This window comes from Bacillus rossius, chromosome 1, assembly GCF_032445375.1.
Source record: "Bacillus rossius redtenbacheri isolate Brsri chromosome 1, Brsri_v3, whole genome shotgun sequence".
In the NCBI taxonomy this organism is placed as follows: Eukaryota; Metazoa; Arthropoda; class Insecta; order Phasmatodea; family Bacillidae; genus Bacillus; species Bacillus rossius.
Genome location: NC_086330.1, coordinates 190,269,247 through 190,287,219, shown reverse-complemented (window position 1 = coordinate 190,287,219; position 17,973 = coordinate 190,269,247).

Sequence of the window (17,973 nt, the reverse complement as noted above, 5' to 3'; positions counted from 1 at the left end):
CCAAGATGGCGGACTGACAATCGCAATCCACACCCAGAACCCAGGCGCTGGACATACATTCATATACTACTCATAGAAGTTTCGGATGCTTTGATTATCACTAAACCCATCATCTGAAAATTGTTCTGGGTTTGTATCTAAATAACGAACATCCTCGAACAACGGAATGGGAATGTCCAGATGTTCACCGGAAGCAAGTCCTAAACCTGCGGGATATGGCCCGCGGATGTGTCTAGCCTTTTCCCTCTTGGTCTTGATGGGGTCCCTACCCCAGACTGGTGGAAACATGGTGGACGTCACTCACCGGAGCTGTTACCGCGAAGACTGGCGGGTGGCAGCTGGATGGCTGGCGGCTGGCTGTTTATGTTTAGCTGCGATGGCGGCACCACAGGTGGGCAACCTTGTCGGCGTCCTCTTCGGCATCCTCGGGGTCCTCCTCGTCGGAGTCCTCCTCGTCGGAGCCGTCAATGGTATGCAAGTCGCAGATGTCTGTGTTACATGGCATACTCCACAAGTGGTTGCCCCCGTCGAGGAAGGTTGAATGTGTGAACGCTTCACACGATTCACTCCAGGCAACCACCGTGTCGTTGGGACGATGCCGCTCGCACTCAACAAAACTGTGCTTCTGACCAGGACACATCTGTACGACCTCAGCTGCAGCCTCGACGAGCAGAGCTGCCGGGGAGCATGGGAGATGTGTGTCCAGCTGTAGGAGGCCCACGCTATAGTTTTGCTGAGTGCAAGGCAGCTCTAGGTGAACTTCCCCTGCATCATCACGAACCAGGTGTCCCATTGATGTGCACACATGCAACCACTGCCGACTGTCTGCCGTCTCGAAACTTACTCTACCGTAGCCGAGCAACACATCCCGATACAGCGTGGCCGGTTTAAACTGCATCGGGCTTGAAGACTGGCTTGAAGAGTGGCTTGGAGAATGACTATGCTCCCTACGAGCGACGAGTTCCCTTTATAATACCGGAGGACCCACCAGGGTCTGGCGTTGCTTAGCAATGCTCCAACGCCCAAGCCCTAAGCAGAGCGGCGTTATGGAGAGAAAACGGGCCGTGCACTGCTATTATCTTGCGTATACATTGTATTCAATTCTTTCAGTTACTGACATCTGAGCTCAGTCTGCGCATCCTTAATATTAACATGTTTTCTTGCACCACTTTGAAAGCAACCTTTTTTGCTCTAGCCTGCCACCATTACAGTTCTGCTTATATGTCCTGTCAGGATGTTTTGCAATGAAGTATATGGAAACAGACCGTCATCCCAATGGATGCTGTGGAAATGCCTAGTTAACCAAGAATTTGTTTTCTGGTAATTTATGAATTTCTGTGGAGGTATTTCCACGAGTATGGCAGCTGAAATGTTCTCGTAATTATCTCCCCTTCGTCATTAGCCAGGCTTATCGCATTTAAGATGAAACCATTTTGAGAGTAGCAGCCATGGAGGTTGGCATACAGCATGACATCCCAGGGAAGACTACGTTATCACTTACATTACATTAGAATTTTAATAGATTTGTCTATCGTGTTATAAGAAACCATATTTTTAATTTCTCCCCTAGTACTATAAAAAATAAACATAGCGGACTACATAAGTTTTTGAAACTTCCACAACACATAACTTATTTTTATATGCATATATACAACATCTTAAATTATTATTTCCAACTGGCCTCGTGGCCATGTAATTAGCGTTGCTGACTACCAATCCAAAGGTTGACGGATCGAATCCCCGCCGTCGGGATCCCACCCATTTTTGTACTTGTAAAAATAAATGCTTCTTAAATTAGAACCAAGATGCGTCGCCCGAGCAGACGACACTCCACGTGACGTCAACAACCACCTGAGGATTCCCTCCATGTAGCTCCCGGCCACGCCCCACCTGGCCACGTGGTGCCACGTCCACCTCCTGCCACGTCCACCCAGACATGTGGTGCCACACCCACCTGTTTGATTGTTTACAGTGTCACAGAACCTGTGTGCTCCCCCAACTGCCTTTACAAAATGATAAAAAAAAAAATAAACATTTCAGGTAGATAGTGAAAAACTGAATAACTGCTCTTTGTAATTTTTGTGGAAATGTCACTCTGCTTCAGTTTCAGGAGAAGGTACAGTCAATATTCAGTATATTAAAAATATGTTATTTAACAACACAGCAAAATAAATTTTAACATTAAGTAAGAAAAATTTATATTTGGATGTTTAACAATAATTTTGGATGAATCTTATGTGTAGGAAGAAATTTTAGATTTTTAAAAAACGTTTTGTTATTTCAACCCCAGCAGTAATATTACTTCTCATCAAAAATTGTTCAGAAATATTTTTAAATAGTTTTTGAGAACTTTTGTACCCCTTGCAGTAATGATTGCTCGTATCAAAATTTATTTTTAACTTAAGTACCTACAACATAATATTTAAAAAATGGAAAATAAATAAGAATGGTTTTGATAATGTACAGAATACGGAAGTTATATTTTTTCTAATCAAACCCCTGTTTTCTTCCTATTCCTTGCAGTAATGGTTCATCTTATCAAAAATTGTTTCAGTAAAACATTTTACATAGTAATTTAAGATTTACAATAAATTGTTACAGATTTAATAGTAAAGGAATTTGTGAACTTATTTTTCCTTAAACCCCTGCTTTTTCCACCCATTGGAGTTATAATTTGTCATATTAAAAACATATTATTAAAATTATTTGGCATAGCTCTAAGGAGATGTAACAACTTCATACAGATGCGATTTTTTTTAAAGAGGGAGTACTAAAACATGCTTTGAATCAAATGTGAAATTTTATAAAATTTCACACATTTAGGTACCGTATTCTAAAGGTATGATACCTATGATTAATTTTTGATATTTTACTTTCTGCACATCACTTTCAAAAAAAATATCTAGGTGGCCCTAGCATTAAAAATAATAGTAGATTTAGCCTTAACAAGATTGAATTTGAAACTCTAGTTACATAAAATTAAAAGAATACAAGTAAATTGGGTTTTGCTTTACTGTAGTTTATTTATGATATATTCATGATATTTTACTAATAAGACAGCACATAAAGCTAATTTACAGTAAGTAATAATAATTGTGCTAATTTCATCGGAAGAATTTAAATTGCTTCCGATTAAAGTTTTTAAAATATGTTAATTGATTATTCACTTATTATCCTACCTTGAGAAATTGAAGCTAACAAATATTTTACAAGCGCATTAAAGAAACAAGCTTTGTTTAAGAATGTATAAGTTCCAATAATAAACTTAAATCTTATGTGAAAAACGCCATCTCATATCTTCATTTAGGTTAACAGGCGCATAGTTAAGTTCCCATAAAAAGTTAGTTTATTAATAAATAATATTAGACATTCATTTCCTTATTTAATAGGTTAATTTTTTCTTTTCAAGTTACTTGTGATCCTGTAATCTAATCTTATTATAAGTAAAACATAGCCTATATGTCACAAAGTCTACCAAGATTGAAATACCCAGACCAATGGATTTAGCTATATATTTAAATATATTATAACAATAAGATAAACACAAAAAAATTACTAACAATAGTTTTTTTAAAGCTATATTTGTATTCAATAACCTGTAATTAAAAACATTGTTAGTGATGATAATTGCCCTGCAGCTACAGTTATACAGTTTAACCTTTACTTCTTTGTCCGAAATCAAACTCTCTAACCATTAAATAGCGAAGCTCTGAGGAATACAAGAGGGAAATTATGTATTATCACTAATATAGTGTTAAAGTTTTATTATTATTTTTAGTTTATTCTGGGCGTCACGAATGTAGTTTAAATTTTTCTGATGGTGATATGTACATCATCAACCATCATTAAACTCACCATCATCTACATCCATTGTACTCGTTCTTTAATTGATATGTAAATAAATGAGTTGGTTTAGCTCTTGAAAATGTAACCACAGGTCACAAAAAAAAAAACTCATTTAAAACACACATAAAATTGCTTTAAGACGTCGGTACTTCGTGCTGTGTGTCCGCCGCGAATCATGGACGAGTGTAAGCGCGATTTGATTTTCAGGTTTCAGCATCCTAATGAGTCAGTCACTCATTACATTGATGAGATTGTTTCCTATGCCGAAGTTTTGGAAATTGACATCACTGAGCCTGAGTTAGTACAGCTTATTTTAGGCAACTTTGCGCCCAATGTGCTAACCCACTGTGGTATGTTAGCTCTACCTACCACCTTTGATGCTTTGCGTGCTTGGGGTAGTGAGGTAGAGGCGTGGTCATTAGCGTTGTCTAAATACGAGGCTGAGTTCTCGCCTCCCTCTAGGTCTACGTCCGTGTCACGTGTTCGCGACAGGGTATTTCACAGCTTACAGGTTACTTCAGACTTTCGTGGCAGTGACGCACATGATGCTGATTCTCGTGTTTTACGCACGCATGAAGATAATAGTCGTCAGCATTCCCCCTTTGAGCCTCGCCTTCATGACAGCTCACGTGCGCGGCGTTCGCGACCACGTAGATTTGACAGTGGGTTGCGTGGGCGCTTATCCGCCGGTGGCGCGGCTAGTGTAATTCCTCCCGGTGGCCGCCCATCTGCCCCGCCTCTTGACACTACCCAGCCGCGCTGGCGTTTGACTGGCGGCGCTGTGTCCACTTCTGCGCAGCAAGTACAGGATGCTCCAACATTCACTGGCGCTCGCTGTGCAAACTGTTGCGTGTTTGGACATGTGACTGAGGACTGTGATCAGGCACGCGTTGATGTTAACACACATATATGTTTTTCTTGTAGGGGATTGGGTCATTACCGGAGTAATTGTTTGGGAAACGGCCATTGACAGGACGGAAAAGAGGTCGTTTCTATCGCTCCTATAGGAAAGCCTCTAACTCTGTTTGTCTGAATTTCTTGCCCATGTGTATTCAAGAGCGTTTCTTGTCGGCTCTTGTTGATACCAGTGCTACATGCTCGGGTATTAGTGAGATATTTCTTCAGACCTTAATTGAAACATTTCCTAAATTTTCTTTTCGTGTATTTTCTGAAAGCCAGATTAATATTTGTGTGGCGAATGGCGAGTGCCTTCGCGCAAATACGTACGTGGTTATTCACTTTAAGATTAAACATTTTTCCTGGAATTGGAAGTTTCTTGTTGTTCCTGGTCTTTCACCTAATTTTATTTTGGGTTTAGATGTTTTGAGCAAGACTCGCTGCATTCTGAATGTGGGCCAGCGTGAGCTCCGTTTTGACTTTGCCCCTTCTGTGAAAGTTCCCTTATGATCGCAGCCTAGTAATTCTGTTATCTTTGAGTGCCGCGATGCTGATAGCATTGCTCAAGGGCAGGCTATTGCCGACCTAGTTCACGCCTTTTCCGATGTTATCACCTCTAAATTAGGACGTTGTGACATTTTGCCCTATAAATTCTATTTAAAGGATGAAGTTTCTGTCCACGCTAAATATCTCAAGGTTTCTCCCCCTAAACTTAAGGCCATGCGATACATCATGGATAAGCTCTTAGCCGCTGGTGTAATTTCACCTTCTACATCTGATTTTTGCACTCCTACTTTTTTAGTGCGTAAAAAAGACGGTGCGAGCTGGCGTATGGTGCATAATTACATCCCTTTGAACCAAAAAATTGCTAAGGACGATGTTTATCTGCTCCCTACTGTCGAGTCTGCCCTTCAGCATCTAGGTATGGCTAGATATTTTTCGGTTATTGACTTGAATCAAAGTTTTCACCAGTGCCTGCTAGATCCTAGTTGCCGCAAGTATACCGCATTTTCAACTCCTTTTGGCTATTTTGAATTTAATTGTGTGCCTATGGGTGTTAGTTTTGGCAGTCAGGCTATGAGCCGGATCCTGGATGATGTTCTATCTGATCTTAAGTATGATTATGTGCTTAATTATGTCGATGACATTATTGTTTACAGTAAAACCTTTGAGGATCACATTACTCACCTGACTGAAGTCCTTTCTCGTTTACGAGGTGCCAATCTCACTGTTAACCCGAAGAAGGTTACATTAGGAAAAACATCTGTTAAATTTTTAGGTTATGTTATTTCACAAGGTACCCTCATTATGGATCCTGACAAGATCGCCCCTATCATCCAGTTTCCTTGGCCTGTAAATTTAAAGGGTTTCAGCACTTGTTGGGTATGTTAGGTTATTTTTCCAGATTCATTAATAACTTTGCTTCCTTATCTGCTCCCTTAAATATCTTGCGTTAGAAGGATTCAGTTTTTGAGTGGAGCCCCGAACAAGAGAAATCTTTTCAGGCACTGAAGTCTTGTATGGCTTCACCCCCAGTGCTCATTCTACCCGATTTTAGTAAATGGTTTGCCGTTCAGGTTGATGCCTCGCACAATGCGCTTGGAGCCATCCTAGGACACCTTGAGGAGGGCCAGATTAGACCCATTGCCTATGCTAGTCGCTCGTTTCAGAGTCTGAGCAGCGATTAGGTGTCTATGAGAAGGAGGCCTTGGTTTGCCTGTTCGGCCTAGAAAAATTCGAAAGTTATCTTGATGCACGGGAGTTTGATTTATTTACCGATAACCGAGCTCTTAGTTGGCTGTTTAATCATCCTCATCAGCTGGGTAAGCTGGGTCGCTTGATTTTGAGGTTATCACGATTTCAGTTTGTCATACATCATATTCCAGGTAAAGATAATGTTATAGCTGACTCTCTCTCTCGCATGTTTTGCACCGATGAATTCGAGCCCTTGGAACCCCGCTCATCTGATGCTACTAAATTAATCACTGCTTTTCAATTTTTCCTGAACCCTTTTTTAATATCAAAGAATGTCAGAATCAGGACCCCCTCTGCCAGCAGGTACTTAGAGATCTTCATGATAAGAAGGCTGTTCCCTATGTTGAGGAGAGTGGCATGTTGTATTTTACAGGAACTTCTGGCAGAGCCCGAAAGGCTGATGTTCCAGCTGTCTTGAGGCCTATGGTTTTAACCTATTTTCATGAATCTCTCCTAGGTGGTCATCTAGGAATAGATAAAACATTTCGCAGAAATTCAGCGCACCTGTTTTGGCCCGAGCTTCATGCTGATGTTCGGAGGTTTGTTCGATCTTGTCTCGACTGCCAGATTTCTAAGCCGCCACATAATTCTAAGGTGGGTTGGTATGCTGCTGATCCTCCTGTAGCACCCTGGCATGTCTTACATATAGATATTTTTGGTCCTTTGACCCATTCTAAGAAGGGTAATGTATGTTTGCTTGTTGTTTTGGATATTTTCACAAAATTTGTTATTTTGTTACCTCTTAGAAACATGAAGGCTGCCACTATAGTTAAAACACTTAAGGAACAGGTTTTCAAGTTCTTTGGTCCTCCATGTATAATTGTTTCTGACAATGCCCTGTATTTTCAGTCTACTATCTATAAGAATTTTCTTTTTCAATGGGCCATTAAACCTATTTATAGTTCCGCTTATTTTCCGCAGGGAAACATGGTAGAGCGGCAAAATGAGTTTCTTAAAAACATCCTGATTTCCTTCTACTGGTCTGATCAGACTCTTTGGGATTCAGATCTGGAGTATATTAATGTCGGACTTAATTCGGCTCTTCATTCAGCTACTGCTTTTCCACCCTCAATCCCGTTCCTAGGCCGTGAGCTTACCATTCCCTTACTGAACTAGTGGGGCTTGCCGTCCCTCGACACCAGCCTGGACGCCCAGGCATTGGAATGTGTACTCGACACGGTTTCCTGTAACATTCATAAAGCCCTAAGGCCGTTTCTGACAAGTATAATAAGGCTAGAGCACCTCATGGTTATAAGGTTGGGGATTTAGTCCTTTGTAGAGAATTTAAATTGCCTTAGTTGGCTGATCAATTGAATGTGAAGTTACTTCCTCCTTATGAGGGACCTTATTGTGTCGACAAGTTATTGGGTGCCAACATCCTTTTTTTAAGCTGCTGTAGGCGCAAATTTAAATTTCGAAATGCTCATGTAACCCAGGTGAAACCTTTTGTTAAATAATTTTTTATGTGTTTGTTGTAAGTTGTTTGCAGTATTATATCCAGTTGCAGTATTATATCTTTGTTGTTGTACATATTATTAAGAGATTAGCCTTTTGGCCTGTTGTTAAGTGTTTGTGTTCCTAGGAACGTTAAAATTTGTATCTGCAGTTTGTATTTGTTGGATTTGTGTGTGGTGTTGCGGCTCCCTTTCTTTTTTTTTTTTAGTTTGGCGCGCCATCCTTTTTCCCTATTACCCTTGCTTGCTGTGCCCGACTTCCGCCAGCGATCTTCAGCTTCACCTCACCGAGAGACGTCTCCGTGGGACCTTCTGTTCGTCGCCTCCTCCCTACTGGTGGTACCTGACTATGAGATCCCATCGTGCTACTGCCCATCGTGCTACCATGAGCTTGCCTGGAGGCTTCCTCGTCGTGTGGAGGCTCGATGCTGTCTCGCTGCTTCTGGGTCTTGGAGAGCGACAGTGTTGATTCCGGCTCAGTGCTTCCCGCACCGCCGTGAGTCCATGGCTGCCCCTAGCCTTTGCTTGACGGGTCTTGGACATCGTAGCTGACCCCTTCGTCAGCCTGCTAAGGCACTGCGACTTGGTGCTCCCTTCTGGAGTCCCCTCCCATGCCTGGGTGGTTGCGACTTGCGGGACCGCTCTGCTCCGAGCCCTTGTTTTGGGCTGAACATCAACTTCATATCTGGACTTATTACTCCGTACTCTGTATCAGCCACTGGCTGTCGTTTACCGCTCTTCCGAAGACCTGCGTAGTGTGTGACTATGTCCGAAGCCATCTCGTTGATCGCCGTGGCGATCCTGAAGCTTGCTGTTTGATGCTGTCACCAGTCTCCGATTTCAACGACATGAACTTTCTTAATCGTGTGGATCTTCTGGCTCTCCGGGCAGGGACACTTTAGGGAGGGGGGTTGAAGCAGTGTGGGCACTGCTCAGCATTCCTTCCCCTCCTTCCCCCTTCCTCTCCAACCACCCCTTCCTACCCCCCTCTCCATCCCTTCCCCGCCGCGCCACCAGCGCACTCTGACGTGTATTGTTCCCGGCCTATATAACCCGGTACCCAGGCTTATTTCCCGCAGTCTCTCCGTCGTCTGACTCGAAGGCTGTCACTTGGGCTGGCGTCGCGTTGCAGTATGCACTCGGCTGTGAAACTTAGCTTCTGTAATTAGTATGTTCTGTTATTCTTGCCTGCGCTTGTGGCCGCGCTTTCACTTTTGCATTTTTGCCATGATTTGTAATGTCTGTAAGCCATCTTGGACCCTTCAGGTCATTGCTTGATTTAGTTTTTTGCCTTAGTTTCTTTTGCTCATGCCGAGTACTACCTGTAGCTTGTGTAATATTGTTTTTCTGCGGTTGTATATGGGCACACCACGATGGCTTTGGACACTTCTTGTCAAGCCGCGTCGTAATGGTAATTGTAATTGTAAATGTAATTTATTTCTTTCTTGCTGTTGCTTTTAGCCTAGCAGCCCATATGATTTGTGCTACGTCAAACGCGTCGCCAGTTGGCCCATTTAATTTCAACATTATTTTAACCTGTATGAATGATTTCCGCGGGAATGCACGAGGAACGTATGATTGTATAATGATTGTAATCGACTTATATATGCATGTCTACAAATAAATATTTTGTTGTATATAATTCGTTTTTCAGCACCAGCCCGCCACTGTCATGGATCTTACTGTAAAGATCCCTCGTTGTTTTCTCCATTTTCAGTTGTGACCCCCTGTTGCGGCTACATATCAAATTCTCTCACCAAAGTTTCATCGCAATCGACAGAGTGGTATGAGAACACACAATGGACAAACAAACATTTATGTAAACACTAGGTGTGCCCTGCGGTTTCACCCATGGTGTAATCGTTAAATTGAACTAAAAAAGACCCAGTCAAGTTCATGTCAGACACGTGAATCAAGGGTTCCGTACCACAAAACAATGCAATACTTAATTCGTGTCCGACTCGTACTTGGCCAAATTTTACTATTTGTTGTTATGCTTTAGAGTTTGGACTGTAATCACACTAAGGGCGGTATTCCAAGATATTCGGGTAAGGTAGCGATTAATCAGTACCTTGTTTGGATACAACTGAAACCTAACTCACAGACTGTTATCCAGAATGTGTCCAAAAAACCAATCCCTTTCAGGTAATGAAAAAGCAACAATTTTAATAAACTGTGCTCTGCACGAGGCTAGCAACTGATTTCAATGCATTCCAGCTGATGTTTAGCAAAAATCTATTCATTTGCTACACCAAAATTACTACATATAGCAATACTATCGTGCGAATGAAATTGTGTAGTTTTAATTTTCTCAATTTCTTTTAAAGTTGCGATTATTTCTTATTATTACCATTAAAGTGTACAAATGTATTCCAAAATAGTTTCATTTGGCACACCAACACACTTGGCATGTCCCCCGAGGATAACATAAATGACTATATATACGAGTTAATGGCACCAGGTGTGATTCAGTAATATGGACGAAAGAAGTGAGACTGAGGGGGTCCCATTACTGTGGCTACAATGGGGGGAGAGGGGTAGTGATCAGCAATGGTAAAAAGAGTTCACTTTGATGGGGGTAGGGAAGGGGACAGTGTTGTTGGCATGGCATGTGGGTATTCAAATAAGTCGTCTACTGGTGGCCACACTTTGATGATGTTATTTGCTGGTGACCACCATTTTGATGTAGTCTGCTGGTGTTGTTGATGTCCGCCATTTTGTTCCCAAAGGCAAGTGTTGTGTACCAAAAAACCTGGCAGTGCCTGGGATTCTATCCAGGAGACATAAGTATGTCGAAGTTAGAAAGCAGAGACCTTAGCCACTAGACTATGAGGTCAGTTGAAGAGTAAATAAATAAGGAATATAAGTTATGTCTATATAGTACTAGGTATGTTTAAATTTAAAAAAATTCCACCATCTTTAATTCCACCTTTTGCTCTAATGATATTTGGCTAGAATTCTACGAGTCTAAGAGGCTATGAGGTTACAAGGCTATGAGTCTATAAGGAGCTAGCAGGTTACGAGGTATACATGGCTACGAGACTGCATGGCTAAAAGACTGCGTGGCTACAAAACTACATGGCAATGAAACTACATAGATACGAGTCTACTCGGCTCCAAATGACTGCGAGGCTACATGGCTACAAGGCCACTTGGCTACAAAGCTTCAATTCTTCTAGGCTGCAAGACACTTCCAACTGCCTAGGAGTCTATAATGCTCCAAAGCTCCAAAGCTCCAACACGCAATGTATGCAATGTACGCAATGTACGCGCAATACACTCAATTTACGCGCAATAATTGTAATGTATTCACAGTACACACAGGAAACGAAATGAAGACACATTACACACAGTAAACAGAACGAACACGTAATGTTCTCACAATTGACGCACAATTCACGCAAAGTACATGCAGTGTACGTAATATACGCAATGTACACACAATGACTACGCATCGTTCGCGCAGGACAAGCATTTAATGCATACGAATCACGTTTGGACGGAAATTCTACAAAACGAAAGCTCATTTAACGAAAAGGAGGTGCATTCTCTCGTTCATTCAACTTGCTAGGATGCGATCGACTATGATAAGTTAGGATATAATTTCTCCAACAGTCTATGAATCCAACAGTTTTAGTTCCAAAAGTCATTGGCTCCAATAGTCATTGGCTCTATCAGTCATAGACTACAAAAGCCTTTTGGCTCCAAAAGTCATTGGCTACAATAGTCATTGGCTCCATCTACCATTTGTTTCAAAAGCTTCAATGATTTTTGGCTAGAATTCTACGAGTCTAAGAGGCTATGAGCTTACAAGGCTATGAGTCTACAAGGATCTAGCAGGTTACGAGTTATACATGGCTGCGAGACTGAATGGCTTAAAGGCTGCGTGGCTACGAAACTACATGGCTATGAAGCTACATAGATACAAGTCTTCTCAGCTCCAAATGACTGCGAGGCTACATGACTACAAGGCCACTTGGCTACAAAGCTTCAATTCTACTAGTCAACAAGACTCCTCCAACTGCCTACGAGTCTACAAATCTCCAACTGCTCCATCAGCATTATGTTATAAGATTACAAGGTTACTTGTTTACGTAGCTACAAGTCTACGAGGCTACTTGGTGACATAGCTACAAGTCTACGAGGCTACTTGGTGACATAGCTACAAGTATACGAGGTTCCAAGGCATCATGACTACACGACTACGAGCCATGAGTTTACGAGACTACGTGACTACGAGTCTACAAGATTACGAGACTGCGAGGCAAAGAGCTACGAAGCTTCCAGGACACGAGGCTACGTAACTTCGAGACTACTTGGCTCTAACTGTCTACAATAGCACCATTCTGTGGTGAGAGTTAATTTATCTCATGCAAAATAACCCATTTAAAGTAGTGTCGTTTCTTGTCATCAGATGACACCACATGCTGCTTACAGGTAAATATTATTTAGTTCTTTTATGTGGGATGCAGGATGCTCCCTAACGATCGCCAAAGAAGGGTGGCTTCGCTAAGCACCAAGAAGAAGGAAGTTCGTCTTTCTTATTAGTGATTCTCAGATGTCTCAGAGCTTATATATGACTGAGTAATGGTATTTTCGTTGGAATTCCACCTGATAAAAATATTACAGTGATTATTTAGTAGCAGAAATTAAAGAAGTTAAATTTTACTCTGAATAAAATGACATAACTGAAAACAGATTATGACAGCTTGTGAAATTTCATTTGTTGAACAAGGATAGAGTACTAGCACAAGCCAGGATTTTTTGTAATTTTTTTTATCTATTATTTATTTATTATTTATTATTTTTTATTGTCATTCTGAAATTTTTTCTGAGATTTTTTTGATATCAAAGAAATGTGTGTGTCGGTTTTCACCGAGTGCTCCCGATTATTCTTGTCAATATTTTGATGGTTTTCTCCGTGTGCTCCTGTTTGCTTCTGAGAAACCTATATAAGCATGAAGGATTTTTAACTTAATAAGTTATTTCAATTGTGAGAACATTACGTGTTCGTTCAGTTTACTGTGTGTACTGTGTCTTCAATTCGTTTCCTGTGTGTACTGTGTGTACATTACATTTATTGCGCGTAAATTGCGTGAATTGCGCGTACATTGCGTACATTGCGTACATTGCGTGTTGGAGCTTTGGAGCTTTGGAGCTTTGTAGACTCGTAGGCAGTTGGAGGAGTATTGTAGACTAGAAGAATTGAAGCTTTGTAGCCAAGTGGTCTTGTAGCCATGTAGCCTCGCAGTCATTTGGAGCCGAGTAGACTTGTATCTATGTAGCTTCATAGCCATGTAGTTTCGTAGCCACGCAGCCTTTTAGCCATTCAGTCTCGCAGCCATGTATACCTCGTAACCTGCTAGATCCTTGTAGACTCATAGCCTTGTAACCTCATAACCTCTTAGACTCGTAGAATTCTAGCCAAATATCATTGGAGCAGTTGAAGCAAAGGGTAGTTGGAGCCAATGACTATTGGAGCCAAAAGACTGTTCGAGTCAATGACTAATGGAGCCAATGACTATTAAAGCCAATGACTTTTGGAACTAAAAACTGTTGGATTCATAGACTGTTGTATACATTATATCCTAACTTAATCATTGATGATCGCTTCCCTGTGTGTGTTCATTCCATTTCCTGTGTGTTCATTCCGTTTCCTGTGTGTACTGTGTGTACGTTCCGTTTCCTGTGTGTAGCGTGTGTTCATTCCGTTTCCTGCGAGTACTGTGTGTACATTCCGTTTCTTGTGTGTACTGTGTGTACATTCCGTTTCCTGTGTGTACTGTGTGTACATTACGTTTTTTTGTGTACTGTGTGTACATTCCGTTTCCTGTATGTACTGTGTTCATGGTCTATATGTCTGACATTGTTCATGACCCGGTCTCGCGGTTCAAATACGCTTGGTGTACATGTATGGATGGTTTTGTACATGAACATTTTAAAGGTTATTCTAAGCATCAAAAACTAGACTTTTATCCTCATAGCCTCTTAGACTCGTAGAATTCTAGCCATATATCATTAGGGCTGTTGAAGCAAAGGGTAGTTGGAGCCAATGACTATTGGAGCCAATGAATTTTGGAACCAAAAGACTATTGGAATCAATGACTGATGGAGCCAATGACTATTAGAGCAAATGACTTTTGGAACTAAAAACTGTTGGATTCATAGACTGTTGGAGGCATTATATCCTAATTTATCATTGACGATCGCTTCCCTGTGTGTGGTCATTCCATTTACTGTGTGTTCATTCCGTTTCCTGTGTGTACTGTGTGTACGTTCCGTTTCCTGTGTGTACCGTGTGTTCATTCCTTTTACTGTGTGTACTGTGTGTACATTCCGTTTCCTGTGTGTACTGTGTTCGTGGTCTATATGTCTGACATTGTTCATAACCCGGTCTCGCGGTCAGAAGATGCTTGGTGTATATGTTTGGATGGTTTTGTACATGAACATTTTAAAAGTTATTCTATAAAAAACTAGAAATTCATGTTAGGCTTATCGATAACATATTTTATTCATTGGTTAGGTATATTGTCTTGATATGTTTTTGTAGTGTAAATGATTAATAAACTCTGCGAAAGATAATGGAAACCAAAATATACGATTTATTTAATATTAAGTTACACTTGTCATTGTTCAAGTAACGAACCAAGGACAGGAACTGATCGAATCAATTTGGAAATTGATTGTAATTTTTTTTTAGTGAATTCTGGAATTTTTCACGCATTTCTAGTTAATAGCACAGGAGTTTTAGATTAATATTTAAAGAAAGTTCGAAAAAAATAAGGTAAATCTGAAAATTTGGTCATTGATATTGAACACCTTGCTGAACAACATACTGAAATTCCCCTATTTTCCCATGTCGGCGTCATAATGTTTTCGTGCAATAATGTCGTAAGTCCCCCTAAATGACACAAGGACGAAAATGTACATCCGAAAACTATATGCATCAACTGACATCCACAGGGATCGATTCGAATTAACCACCGGGCCACACAAATGTTATATATAAGCAGACACAGTAATAAAATACACTTGAAGTAAAAATATTATAGCTCGAACTTTGACAATTCTCCGAAAATCATGGAATTTATGAAAAAAAACTATCCATAGGTTAAAAAGTACCACAAATAACAAAACATAAGTTGCACAAAATCAATTCCTTAAGATTCGAGCTTTTCAACGGTGTATCTCACACTCCTCTGTGACAAACAGTTACCGAGATACGGTGGCTCAAGTACCAGCGTGCCCCATCAGATATGACTCGGACGGAAGGCGGGATGACATTTTCACCCGTCAAAATTTTGCTTTTGGTGCTTCTAGCGAGCCATCGCTCTAGTAAGATATAAACAGCTTTGTTATATTGTGTAAGTAATTTTAAATATGATTTAATTATTTACTACATTTATGATATTAAAATTATGCTCCTGCTTCTCAAAAAACATCTCGTACGATGTTATACTCTGTGTAATCATTTTTAATTCAGGTTTTTCATTGTAATGTCATGCACTATAACAAATTCTTTATTGGAATCATAAGAAATCTCAAATAACGAGAAACAATAACACAGAAACATAGTTTTTGTTCACATACCTCAGCTAACTACATATGATCTGGGTCGTCATTGATGTCTTCAGCTACATTCCAACAACTTATACCTCTACAGCGTGTGTAAATCATAGAGCACGGAAGGCCAGCAATGCGGCAGGAGCACATTGATCCACACTCAGATCTACATGCACGTGAGATGAGATGTAGAAGTTCATTGGGAGCTGGTGGTAAGTCACTGGTAAACGGAAGAAGTGTTTGTTGAACATCACGCCAGCCCCAGTTGGTTGGTGTTAAAGTATTACCCAGCCAATCCTGGACCTATAATGCAGGCTCAAAATATGATCAGTTGATAAGGATTGCCAATAAAATTTGCTGTACACACAGATTCTTATAACGTGAATTGTCGTACCTGCAAGTAAGTCCTGCGCGAGTGTTTTAAGGCTGTGGACCTTGTTGGAGGAAGGTTCGCCAGCTCGAAGGTAGCAGTCACAGCTTTTCGGGCCACAGTTCGAGCATACACGATGTTCATTCAGGGTGGAGAATTTCTCTGTAGTGTACATGTGGATAATGAATTCCTCGCCAGCAGCAGTGATTTCTTCTGCAGTAGCAGATGTGTTGCTAAATATGGAAGCAATGTTCTGGAGATCTGAATTTTGTTTCAAAAGCTTCCAAGCATTCTTCTTACCTTTACGGAAAATGGCGGAAGTGGTGTCGCAACCAGTGACTGCATGAGCAAACAAAAAAAACATTTCTTGCAGTCTCCGAGTTGTTTTTGAATTTCTCAAATGTTGAACAATTTTGCTGTTCTAGTATTATTCCCAGGGCTCTGAACACTGATGCAAGTTTTTTCTTTAGCTCTTACAAAAAGCATAACAATGATATCAGTATCATTTTGCTATGACGACCACTGGTGTTTCACAGACGTCGTTGGCCATGGCAGTTTCCTTAATCAGTGTGCCTGTGTCTGCCGGTGCCTGAAGAACAGTGAGTCCTGCTTGTTCAAAGCAGTCAAGTTGTCAAGAAAGAGTAGGGTGAATCCGTTAGCAGCTATGATAAAGTATAACCATATGGGATGAAATTGTTTCCGTCTGTCCCCAACAATTGTTTTTGCGCATTGGATGTGCCATCCACCACCAAGGTGGTGATTTGATGGAATATCTGAAGTATGAACTTGCACCAAGTCCACCCTCTTTGTTTGATGAGGTATTAATGCGAAAGACACCCAAGTTTTTGCTGCTGCAGATCTTAACTTCTCACCAGTGCATAGACAGAATAAATGTAGTAGCCACAATAATTGTTGATGGTGGTTTTCTTCCACATGAATTTGTCTGGGACCACCCACTAACATATGGTGAAGTCGTTCATTCTTACCAACAGTATGTTGTGAAACATTATTCGTCCAGGGACATTGTTGTGTTCGATGGGTATGGAGAAAGTCTTACAACCAAAGGAGAAGAAAGGAAACGCCGTGCATCACGTAGGTGCTCAAGAAACTTTGAATTCGATAAGAATACAGCTGCCACTACTTCACAAAAGGATATCCTCAATAACACACACAACAAATCACAACTCATCATATTGCTCTCGAAGAGCTTTGAACAAGCAGGACTCACTGTTCTTCAGGCACCGGCAGACACAGACACAATGACTGTGGAAACTGCCATGGCCAACGACGTCTGTGAAACACCAGTGGTCGTCATAGCAAAATGATACTGATATCATCGTTATGCTGATTGTAAGAGCTAAAGAAAAAACTTGCATCAGTGTTCACAGCCCTGGGAATAATACTAGAACAGCAAAATTGTTCAACATTTGAGAAATTCAAAAACAACTCGGAGACGTCCGGAAATGTTTTTTTTGTTTGCTCATGCAGTCACTGGTTGCGACACCACTTCCGCCATTTTCCGTAAAGGTAAGAAGAATGTTTGGAAGCTTTTGAAACAAAATTCAGATCTCCAGAACATTGCTTCCATATTTAGCAACACATCTGCTACTGCAGAAGAAATCACTGCTGCTGGCGAGGAATTCATTATCCACATGTACACTACAGAGAAATTCTCCACCCTGAATGAACATCGTGTATGCTCGAACTGTGGCCCGAAAAGCTGCAACTGCTACCTTCGAGCTGGCGAACCTTCCTCCAACAAGGTCCACAGCCTTAAAACACTCGCGCAGGACTTACTTGCAGGTACGACAATTCACGTTATAAGGATCTGTGTGTACAGCAAATTTTATTGGCAATCCTTATCAACTGATCATATTTTGAGCCTGCATTATAGGTCCAGGATTGGCTGGGTAATACTTTAACACCAACCAACTGGGGCTGGCGTGATGTTCAACAAACACTTCTTCCGTTTACCAGTGACTTACCACCAGCTCCCAATGAACTTCTACATCTCATCTCACGTGCATGTAGATCTGAGTGTGGATCAATGTGCTCCTGCCGCATTGCTGGCCTTCCGTGCTCTATGAT